At 50.9% G+C, this 9,514-nt stretch overlaps 1 protein-coding gene across 5 annotated transcripts in view; it reads left to right on the top strand.

The window, feature by feature from the left end:
• Positions 1-1,722: 1,722 nt before the first annotated feature.
• MARVELD3 (MARVEL domain containing 3) overlaps positions 1,723-9,514 on the top strand; it is a 31,838-nt gene continuing 24,046 nt past the window's right edge. For 2 of the 5 annotated variants that reach the window (XM_088457013.1, XM_088457008.1), the window contains exon 1: positions 1,802-1,842. The gene's annotated coding sequence lies outside the window, so the exon portion shown is untranslated. Of the gene's footprint in view, positions 1,893-1,970; positions 1,994-9,514 lie in introns of those variants that run through there. The other 3 variants (XM_088457011.1, XM_088457009.1, XM_088457012.1) reach the window with 3 other exon arrangements.

Raw genomic sequence — 9,514 nt, 5'->3', positions numbered from 1 at the left:
CACATTTACTGCCCTACCCCATCCTGCAGTGCTCCCACATTTACTGCCCTACCCCATCCTGCAGTGCTACCACATTTACTGCCCTACCCCATCCTGCAGTGCTCCCACATTTACTGCCCTACCCCATCCTGCAGTGCTCCCACATTTACTGCCCTACCCCATCCTGCAGTGCTCCCACATTTACTGCCCTACCTCATCCTGCAGTGCTCCCACATTTACTGCCCTACCCCATCCTACAGTGCTCCCACATTTACTGCCCTACAGCAACCTGCAGTGCTCCCACATTTACTGCCCTACCCCATCCTACAGTGCTCCCACATTTACTGCCCTACCCCATCCTACAGTGCTCCCACATTTACTGCCCTACCGCAACCTGCAGTGCTACCACATTTACTGCCCTACCCCATCCTGCAGTGATCCCACATTTACTGCCCTACCCCATCCTGCAGTGCTCCCACCATTTACTGCCCTACCTCATCCTGCAGTGGTCCCACATTTACTGCCCTACCTCATCCTGCAGTGCTCCCAATTTACTGCCCTACCGCAACCTGCAGTGCTACCACATTTACTGCCCTACCGCAACCTGCAGGGCTACCACATTTACTGCCCTACCCCATCCTGCAGTGCTCCCACATTTACTGCCCTACCCCATCCTGCAGTGCTCCCACCATTTACTGCCCTACCCCATCCTGCAGTGCTCCCACATCTACTGCCCTACCCCATCCTGCAGTGCTCCCATATTTACTGCCCTACCCCATCCTGCAGTGCTCCCACATTTACTGCCCTACCCCATTATCCAGTGCTTCCACATTTACTGCCCTACCCCATCCTGCAGTGCTCCCACAATTACTGCCCTACCCCATCCTGCAGTGCTTCCACATTTACTGCCCTACCCCATCCTGCAGTGCTTCCACATTTACTGCCCTACCCCATCCTGCAGTGCTCCCACATTTACTGCCCTACCCCATTATCCAGTGCTTCCACATTTACTGCCCTACCGCAACCTGCAGTGCTCCCACATTTACCCCACATATTGCCCTTATTCCATTCTGCAGGACATCCCACATACTGCTCTCACCCCCATTCTCCAGGATACCCCACATACTGCTCTCACCCCCATTCTGCAGGATGCCTCACATACTGCTCTCATCCCCATTCTGCAGGATACCCCGCATACTGCTCTCACCCCATTCTACAGGACACCTCACTCCACATACTGCTCTCATCCCAGTCTGCAGGTCACTCAAGACACACTGCTCAAAGCATTCTCAGGACACCCATATACTGCCCTGCCCATCACCCCATTCTGTAGAACACCCACATACTGCCCTCACCTCATTTTACAGAACAACCACATACTGGACTACCTCTACCTGCGCAGAGAATCTACAATAAACAAAAAGCCAGTCAAGTGTTAATTACAAAGGGTCGATGTGATCCACAATTATTAACATCGCATACCTCCAGCAGGTATAATAACCCTCCCGCTAGTAATCACCTAGTTCCCTTGAAGTTGAAGAACTCCGCTGCTCGATCATCTCCATCCATCCGCAGGACCGCAGCAGCTACATGCCCGGGCTCATCTCCTCCACTGACTCCGCCCAGCATGCAGCTGCCGGCCAATCATATCGCTCTCTGTATTCATTGCGCGTCCCCGCTGCGTTCGATGCTGCGGCGGCGCGCCCTCTCTGATGCATATGATAGTACATTCCTTTCTGCGCCGCTCTCGCAGCAACAGGTGTGTGACTGTCTTGTGGGCGTCTGGTGCGCGCTCTCAGGTGTGTTGTGGGCGTCGGGTGCGCGCTCTCAGGTGTGTTGTGGGCGTCGGGTGCGCGCTCTCAGGTGAGTTTCGGTTCGGATTGTGTGTTCCGGAAGCAGACGATAACAGAATTGTGAGTAGACAGATAAAGCAACTTATGTTTGTAAAAAAGTATAACAAAAGCAAAGAAGTCAGCTCAGCATCGCATATCCCAGCAGCAGAGCCTCACAGGAGGTCAGAGCCATGGGCAGAGCATTTCCTGGTGCCTGTGTACAGATAATTACAGGGGGTTCTTACCAGCACCTGCTGTTATAGGTATTCAGGTACTTGTGTACTTTACGGACTCATTGCAGAGAGAACCGAAGTATCCTACACTCGTTATTATCGATAATGGTAATGTCTAAGAGGGGTATTCAATATGAAAGGTTAACTTCCCTGGCGAAGTTAACGTTTCATATCGGAGTTTTTTTCTGCGTAAAGGTATGGTGCGCGCACCCGCTTATCCCCGTGTACAATATCAAATTAACGAAAACGGGAAACTCCGAAGTTGGATTTGCGTAAAGTTACGAATTTTTCCTTAAAATAATTGTAAGATCCCCCTAAAGTTGTAAAAACATGGGGGAACACTATGGATACCCCCGTTTTAGCCTTTAATTGAAAGTCGGGGATTTAAATAGCCGCAGCAGGTGTTTTTTTCCCGACATTGAAGAAGTGATGCAGAAGAGCACTTAGGTTATTTTTTTCGTTTTTTTTAAGTGGTCCCATCAAATTTGGGGTACATGAAAATGGGTACTAGCATATTTTTAAGTCCCTAAAGTAAGTTTTTAAAAATTCAGCATTTGTGCACCTGCCGCTATAATTCTATTCCAGAATACACCTGCCGCATACATGCAGAATAGCCCTGAACCTATTTCCCTATTGTTTAACAATTTTTTTCCCATTTTTTTTTTTTTTTGCACCCCAATTTTTAAATACATTTTTTGGGGTGTCTCTATTTTTTCTTTAAACTTTTTTTTACACAGTTCTTTTTTAAATGTCATTCCCAGGGGTGCAGGCTATTTTTTTTAAGCCTGCACCCCTAAACCCCAATTCTGCACTTTTTTTCGACACCTTTCTACTTCAGGGTCCATAGGGTATCCACAGGATACCTTGGGGTATAGGTGATTACGTCAGGCATCGGGCACCATAGAGTTAAGTTTTCAGTCCTCCCAGGATGCACTAGGGTCCCCCTACTATACCCCGCCCCCGAGCCAAGGCATCTCAGTTTAATTTGGTGCCCGGCCAGAGTCGGATGCACCTGTTGGAGTGGGGGCTAAGAAGAGCCCCTGAAGTTTTCTTCAAGCAGCTGTGGCTGCACATCTGGAAGTACAGCATGGACAGTCAGTCCTGACGTCCATGCTGTCTTCCCTACACCCCCGCCGGTACTGATCCGGGGATGCTGGTAGACATCTGGGGTCACAGCTAGCGGTGACCCCAGATGTTTAGGACCAAGGCCGGAATCAAGGGGGACAAAGGTAAGCAGCGGGGTCCCGCGGTGGGTCCCCGCTGAAACACATGGTCCAGAGTCCCCAGGCAGGGGGCTCCCTGGGGACTGGCTGCAGCGTGGAGCCAGGTTCTAACCTGCGCTTCCACTACCCCCCTGGGACAGCAGGACCGCGGCAGAGCGGTAGCGCTGCGGCGTCCCAGGGGTTAAATGCATGTCAGGGGAGCGCGCCTTCCCTGTCTCACAGCCGGCGCCTCCCCCGCTGCACACAGCCCTGTCTGCACACGCTGACTGGTCCTGTGTCAGCGCTCCTCCCCCAGGCCGGCCTCCTCTCTGCTCCTCGGTGGCCATCTTTGGAAGAAGCATGGTGAGCGCTGCTGGACGCTGAAGAACGGTGGCATCGTGGTCTGGGTCCCCCTGCATACCTCTCCTCCATTGGATAAGGTCTGTGTATGCAGTGCTGTGTGTAGTACCCTGGCGTCTCGAATTTCTTTGGCAGCTGTGGCTGCTCGTCGCACCTTGTGGTTGCGATCCTGGAAGGCGGACGCTGATTCCAAAAAGGGTTGGGAGGCGTTGCCTTTTAACGGAGAAGTTCTCTTCGGTCCGGACCCGGACAAAATTGTAGCCACGGTGGCGGCAGCTAAATCGGCATGTCTCCCGTCGGCTGCTGTTCCTTCTCGTTCAGGTACTCCGTCCTTTCGGTCTTATAGGGCCCAGGGTAGGCCTAAGACACAGTCCTTTCCCCGACAGGCTGGCCCCAAGAAATCGGCCAAGCCCCGGAAGCAGGCCTGGAGTACCAGACGTCCGGCCCCTGAGCCAGTTGACAAGCCTGCGGCCTGACGGTCCGGGCCTCCCTTTGGGGGATCCCAAAGTGGGAGGCCGCCTGCTGCAGTTCGCCCGGTGTTGGTCGGTCACCACGACAGACACTTGGGTTCTCGAGGTGGTCTCACACGGGTATGCCCTCTCCTTCCGGCACAGACCTCTGGCTCAATTCTTCACCACGGGTCTACCATCAGACCGGAACAAAGCCACGGAGCTGCGGAAAGTTTTGCACACTATGCTCCAGGCTGGAGTTATAGTGCCTGTTCCATTCTCCCAGAAGGGCCAGGGTTTCTATTCCAATCTCTTTTTGGTGCAGAAACCCAATGGGTCGTTTCGTCCGATTCTCAACCTCAAAGCTCTCAACAAATCTTTGCGGGTGCCGAAGTTTCGGATGGAGACCCTACGGTCCATCATTCTGGCGCTGGAACCTGGGGACTACATGGTGTCATTGGACATACAGGACGCTTACCTGCATGTCCCTATTCTTTTGTGCCATCAGCGGTTCCTCAGGTTTGCAATCCGCAGCGACCTCTTTCAGTTCCGGGCGTTACCTTTTGGCCTGGCGACAGCACCACGTGTTTTCACCAAGGTGATGGCGGTCATGGCGGCTTCCCTGCGGCTGCAGGTGGTCCGCATGTTGCCGTACTTGGATGACCTATTAGTGGCAGGATCTCCGGAGCTCCTTCTGCGCCACTTGGACCTGACCATTGCGCTACTGCAATGGCATGGCTGGTTAATAAACTGGCAGAAGTCCACCCTGGTCCCGTCTCAGTGGATTCTGCACCTCGGAGCCTTATTGGTCTCGGGACAGCAAAGGATCTTTGTGATGGGGGAAAAGATCTCTGCCTTACAGTAGAGGGTGCGCAGTTGTCTGCAGAGCCGCTGGGTGTCTCTACACTCGGCGATGAGGTTACTGGGCTCCATGGTGTCGGTATTCGACATGGTGGAATATGCCCAGTTTCACTCCAGACCTCTGCAGCACCTGATCCTGTCCAAGTGGAATGGACTGCCTCGGTCTCTAAAATCCCAGATGATAGTGCTCACTCCGGAGGTTCGCCTGTCCCTTGCCTGGTGGTTGCAGACGACCCATCTCAACAAGGGTCGTCAGTTCTGGGTGGCGAATTGGGTCCTGTTGACGACGGACGCCAGTCTTCGGGGCTGGGGAGCAGTTTCGGGTCCACACTTGCTCCAGGGCAGGTGGACTCCGGCAGAAGCAGAGCTTCCAATAAACATCTTGGAACTCCGAGCGGTGTTCAACGCTCTCCAGCAGGCACGTCGGGTTCTCCAAGGTCACTCAGTGCAGGTCCAGTCGGACAACGCTATCACCGTGGCCTACATAAACCGGCAAGGAGGAACCCGAAGTCGGGCGGCTCTCGTAGAGGTGTCTCGGATCCTGGTATGGGCGGAGCGCAATCTTCCGGCCATATCAGCTGTCTTCATCCCGGGAGTGCTAAACTGGGAGGCGGACTTTCTCAATCGCCAGGACGTTCATCCGGGAGAATGGTCCCTGCACCCGGACGTTTTTCAACTGCTGGTGGACAGGTGGGGTCTTCCAGAGATCGACCTCATGGCGTCCCAGCACAACAACAAGTTGCCGGTGTACAGGTCTCGCACAAGAGACGAAGAGGCGTCTCTGGTGGATGCTCTGTCCGTCCGGTGGACGTTCCGGTTCGCATATCTGTTCCCTCCGGTATCCCTTCTTCCACGGGTAATCCGGAAATTCAAACAGGAAGGAGGGACGCTCCTGTTGATAGCTCCCGCATGGCCCAGACGGCATTGGTTCTCAGACCTTCAGGATCTAACCATGGACAGTCCTCTGCGGTTGCCGCTACGTCCGGACCTTCTGTCACAGGGTCCTTGTCTTCACCCGGACCTGACTCGGCTGTCTTTGACGGCGTGGCTGTTGAGACGGCCATGTTATGTTAAGGTCCAGGGGGTTTTCCAGCTCTGTACTGCGTACCATGGTCAGAGCTCGGAAACCGTCTTCCACGAGAATATACCATCGCGTGTGGCATTCGTTCTTCCAGTGGTGTTGGCCGAGAGGTTATGCACCACGGGAGTTTCGTCTGTCTTGGGTTCTCGCCTTCCTGCAAGCGGGACTAGACCATGGGCTTCGCCTTGCTTCTTTGAAGGTGCAGGTTTCGGCCCTGTCTGTCTGGTTCCATCGTAGGATTGCTACAATCCCGGATGTGCGCACCTTTATGCAAGGTGTTCTACGCATTCAGCCACCCTTTGTTCCACCTGTGGCGCCTTGGGATTTGGCTGTGGTCCTGAGGGCTCTCCAGGGACCGCCGTTTGAACCACTGGGCTCAGTGGATCTTAAATGGCTAACAGCTAACTCTGTTTTCCTTCTGGCCATAGCTTCGGCCAGACATGTTTCTGATTTAGGGGCTCTTTCTTGTAGACCCCCTTTCTTGATTTTTCATGGGAACAGGGCAGTGCTACGCACTCGTCCTGAATTTCTTCCCAAAGTTGTTTCCCAGTTTCATGTTATCGAGGAAATAGTTGTTCCGGCCTTTAACTCACCTGGCCTTTCAGTGGGTGAGGCCACTTTGGATGTTGTGCGGGCCTTAAGGACTTATGTTGACCGCACTTCTTCGTTTAGGAAGTCGGACGCCTTGTTTGTCCTCTATGGCTTCCGTAAAAAGGGTTGGCCTGCTTCAAAGCAAACTTTGGCAGCCTGGATCCGTATGGCTATTTCTGAAGCTTATCTTCATGAAGGTCTGCCGGTCCTCCTTCTGTGAAGGCTCATTCCACTAGGTCTGTGGGTCCTTCGTCGGGCAGCTCGACGTGGTGCCTCTGCAGTCCAGATCTGCAAGGCTGCTACGTGGTCCTCTGTCCATACCTTCGTGAGGTATTACAGGTTTGACACCTTCGCCTCTCAGGATGCTTCCTTCGGGCGGCGGATTCTCCTTTCAGCACAGGAGCATCCCCACCCTTAAAGGATACTGCTTTGGGACATCCCCAAGGTATCCTGTGGATACCCTATGGACCCTGAAGTAGAAAATATGAGATATGGTAAGAACTTACCTTTGTTATCTCTATTTCTACGAAGTCCATAGGGTTCCACAGGACTCCCGCCCTGTCGCACCTGTGCTGCAGATGGGCTTTACTCTGGTCACCGGTTTTTCCGTCTCCCTCTGGTGAGAATGTGATTCTTGTGTGTGTCCAGATCTTTCTTCTCTCTCTTCCTTCTCCTCCTCCGGCCTATGGCTTGGTAACTAACTGAGATGCCTTGGCTCGGGGGCGGGGTATAGGAGGGAGACCCTAGTGCATCCTGGGAGGACTGAAAACTTAACTCTATGGTGCCCGATGCCTGACGTCATCACCTATACCCCTAGTTATCCTGTGGAACCTTATGGACTTCGTAGAAATAGAGATAACAAAAGTAAGTTCTTACCATATCTCATATTATTCAATGGTGAAAAGTTATCCCCGTTTTTTATTAAAGACTTTTCAAAACTGCGATAAGTCTTTGAAATGGAATACGGTGTAAAAGTAAAACCTTCAATAATGACGTCATACCTCCGATATTAATGCAAAAACGATGTTTTTGCTCCCATATTGAATACCCCTCACGTCCCCTTCACGGAGAGGACCCTGACATAATCTGCCAGTGTCCAGCATCATTCCCTACCATCCAAGTGGGCATAGAGGGGGAATGTAACCTTATGGCGAGCCACCGAGCTTGTAGCGTGGCGAGTGGACAGCTTTCTTCTTTAGGTGGGGACAACTTTCAGTACTTGTGTACGTAATGTAAACAAGTAACATTTAAAACTTTCATTGGGTTCTCTCTGCAATTACTCCATAAAGTAGACAAGTACCGGTATTCCTCCTAGAGTCACAGCTGTGTTGAGTGGGGTCATTGTACCTCACAATTGTTTATAGCAAATTTATGCACTCAGATCTATAGTGTTATTATCCAATGATTAAAATAAAAAAGTATGTCTGTGTTTTATACAAATGATAACCTACTAGTGTACTGTTACTACTGTACTGCTACTAGTACTGTTACTGTACTGCTATTAGTACTGTATTGTTACTACTGTACCACTACTACTACTATACTACTACTGTACTGTCATTGCGGTTGGGTATGAGATGCCTGCAGGTGGGATCCCGGCTGTCAAAATCCTGACATCGGCATCCCGACAGGACTAGCATACCGACACTTGTTGTTCAGTATGCTAACCCTCCCTCTTTGGTGCCTAATTCTGACCTGCCCCCCTAGTGCCTGAACCTAACCTCCCTCTCCCCACTACTTACCTTCGGTATCCCGACTATCAGGATGCCGGCTTTGGGATTCCGACGCCGGTAATATCAGCACCAGCTTGACTGTATCTCGTCGTCTACTACTACTGTACTGCCACTAGTACTGTTAAGCCGGGCACACGCTAGACAATGATAATAATAATATTATATAGCACTATTCTCCTAAAGGGCACAAAGTGCTTTACATTTGCCTTTACAGCACAAAATACAAAACAAGCATTAACAAGGGACATTAGTGAAGTGTTTGTGTGTATATTTTGAAGGACTCTAGAGTGGAGGCCTCTTGAACTGTGCAGGGAAGCGAGTTCCAGAGAGTCGGAGCCACAAAGCTGAAAGCTCGACCCCGAGATGAATTCCGGGAGATTCTAGGTACTGTTAATAGTCCTTTATCAATGGATCGCAGTAATCGAGTGGGACAGTAAGGGATCAGAAGCCGCATCAAGTACCTTAGGCCCTGGTCATGTAGGGCTGTGAAAGTCAGTAAGCCAATCTTGAAACCAATTTGCCATCTGACAGGCAACGAGTGAAGGGAGTAGAGAATGGGTGTTATGTGGCTGGAACAAGGCTGGTTGGTAATAGCCTGGCAGCTGCATTTTGTACCATCTGCAAGCGGTGCAATTCTTTTGCAGGGAGACCAAGGTAGAGGGCATTGCAGTAGTCGAGGCGTGATGTTATAAATGCATGTATTAATTTAGAATACTAAAACGACTAAAATTGGCTTCAGCGCTATTAAATACTGATATTCTCTATGGATCCTATGTTAATTATATGCCAATAGCTGCAGAATCTCTCTATGAGCTTGTGAATGCTACATACATATTGAAACAATAAAAAACAACAATTGCTCTGCTCTTATTTGTTTTATGATCATTATGAGATGGCAGAATAAAATTGGTCAGATAAGGATAAGTTAGCGCTCCGTCTCCAGTGAATCAGATAGCTATTTGAAGGCAATATTATAAGTTTAAATAAACAGCAACTGGGGATCCTCTGAAGCATTTCGCCCCACTATCAACCGTGGGGTCTTTTTCCCAGTTGCTGTTTTAGAAGAGCAGAGTGACAGCCACGGAAGTCATCCTTGAGCTGAGCTGCAGCATAATCTAACTCTGGAGAGGGACTCCGCTCACCCGCACTGGATAATCACTCGGAGTTATTTTTCATCAATAATATGAATACAT

Source organism: Taudactylus pleione, unplaced genomic scaffold, assembly GCF_031769625.1.
Source record: "Taudactylus pleione unplaced genomic scaffold, aTauple2 ptg000731l, whole genome shotgun sequence".
Classification (NCBI taxonomy): Eukaryota; Metazoa; Chordata; class Amphibia; order Anura; family Myobatrachidae; genus Taudactylus; species Taudactylus pleione.
This window is presented reverse-complemented; position numbering and strand designations above follow the sequence as displayed.